The 2,394-nt window shown below is 34.5% G+C and overlaps 1 non-coding gene across 1 annotated transcript; it reads left to right on the forward strand.

Annotated features, from left to right (window-relative positions):
• The first annotated feature begins 1,174 nt into the window (after positions 1 to 1,174).
• Positions 1,175 to 1,281, forward strand: LOC138822791 (U6 spliceosomal RNA). The gene has a single exon (XR_011370629.1). It is a non-coding gene; the product is annotated as a U6 spliceosomal RNA (small nuclear RNA).
• The last annotated feature ends 1,113 nt before the right edge of the window (positions 1,282 to 2,394 follow it).

Below are 2,394 nucleotides of genomic sequence, written 5' to 3' on the forward strand. Positions count from 1 at the left end.
ACACATCAGTACAAAAAGACAAAGGTGGTCCTGTGGCTCAAGTGGTAGCACTAGCCTTGAGCTAAAGAGCTAAGGGAAAGCACCCAGGCCCAAGATTTCAAGCCCCACGACCAACAAAAACTTTTGTGTCCTCAACTCTGTAAGACGGCTGCTTCAGCCTAGGGCTAAGATTTTAGCTGTGGACACTTAACACTCCTGGTTCAGACTCTACTTGAGAAAAATTTTAATGAGTATTTTGTTCTTAATTTTGCTCTTTGTAAATTCATATGCACCTATAAAACATGGTGTGGCCATCCCAGTAACATTCTCAAAGTACCTCCTAATGACGACTTACAAAAAGTTGTATTATATTACAACAAGGAAAACAATGCTACAATAAACAAAACCAATAATTAAATATTAATGATTAATAAAATGAAAAATGAAACAATTACCAGTGTTTCCAGTATTTGAAGTATACTACATATTAGGTTTTACTATTTTTTCATAATCCTGTACATTTAAAACTGCCTAAGATTATGATGTTCAATAAGAGTTTTATAGGCTATGAGTAGTCTTTAAAGTTTCCCACTAAGATTATTATTTATGGCTCATCTCATCTGTATATGGCTTATATCATCATTTGTTCCTCGCTAACCTATAATGTAAGGAAGCCCTAAAGTTTTAACAGAAACTGTGGAATTAACAAAGTCTTAACTCTTCACTCTGCTTCTTTACACAAAGAATTTGCAAATTATCATTAGTAAAATTTCTATAAACTCTGAAATGTACACACTTAGTAGTATATGCTGCTACAATAAATCTTAAATACTTTATGGAAAATTTTTATGACCTGTCATACAGTCTTAATTTTGGCATATATATAAGCAAATTCCCAAAATTAAAAATATTTAAAACATTAAAACTTTTAACAAACCTTAACACTTGCTTCAATGTTCATTATGAGAGGTGCCTTGTATAGAATAATTGAATTCCTCCTCTTACACATCTCTTGAACAACAAATATCTGGAATTATATTGTTTTTGACATGCCAATCTTGACTTTATTCATAAATGTGTGCTTATATAAGAAAAACATGGTTTTAAAATTTCACAACAATTCTTTACAACTTACTTTTTGTTGAATTGTTTAGTTTAAGAAAATCAATTACACTTTATATATAAAAAATGTTCTGTGCTCAATTCGGCAGCACATACACTAAAATTGAAATGATACAGAGAAGAGTACCATGGCCCCTGTGCAAAGATGACAAGCAAATTCATGAAGTGTTCCATATTTTTACAACAGACGATGGAGTGGATGTGGCCAGAAAGGAACCCTACTGCATTCGAACCATACTGCATTCTTGGGTGGGAGTGTAAACTTGTTCAGCTACTTCGGAAAGGAGTATGAAGGTTCCTCAAAAGATTCCACATAGCGCTCCCCTATGACCCAACAAATACTTCTTCTGGGCATTTACCCAAATGATCACAAACAAGACCATACTAAAACTACTAGCACTACTATATTTATTGCAGCATTATTTACCATAGCTAAAATATGGAACCAACATTGATGCCTCTCAGTACATGAATGGATCAAGAAAATGTTATAGAGAGATAAATAGATAGATAGATTGATTGATTGATTTCCATTGTGTGTGTGTGTGTGTGTGTGTGTGTGTGTGTGTGTGTGTGTGTGTGTGTGTGTGTGTGAGAATAGGAATTCTATACCTCCATCTGAAAGAATGACATTGCCCAATTTGTTAGGAAATGGAAAGGCTTGGAAAAAATTATATTAGTGAAGTAAGCCAAGTCCAAAGAAACATAGGTCCCATGGTTTCCCTTATTTGCAATAAATAATATATGTCTGAGATAAGCAGAAAAGGTCAAAAGCTATGGGCATATGACCATATAAGATGATGTTAAATGAAATGACCCCCAAAGTAAGTACACAAGTGGGTTTTTTTCTTGCTTGCTATTATTTCAAACGTATTTATAATGTACGATGTATTTTATTGTTTCTTTATATGTTCCTCGCCCACAGTATAACCTCTGTTTTCACTGTATTTGATTTTGGTGCACCTTAATCTTGTATATACACTTAGCTAATTGGGGAGGGGAAAGAAGAAACAAAATGGTTAACTAGGAATACTGGTCGACCCATTGTGACAATGAGATGCACAAGACACTATGTTGAAAGTTGAACTTTACAATTTAGGTGGGGTTGGGGGGGATGAAGGGGAGTGTACTTGTAGAGGTGTGAGGAAGGGATGGTGGGGGAAAAAACAAAGGAGGAGGTAACAATGCCTGAGAGGAAATGGACTCATTACCTTGCTCATGTAACTGAAACCCCTCTGTATGGTATTTTAACAATAAAATACATATAAAAATGTTCCGAGATGGAAAAGTTTA

Source organism: Dipodomys merriami, unplaced genomic scaffold (assembly GCF_024711535.1).
Source record: "Dipodomys merriami isolate MVZ:Mamm:240054 unplaced genomic scaffold, mDipMer1.0.p SCAF_1153, whole genome shotgun sequence".
In the NCBI taxonomy this organism is placed as follows: Eukaryota; Metazoa; Chordata; class Mammalia; order Rodentia; family Heteromyidae; genus Dipodomys; species Dipodomys merriami.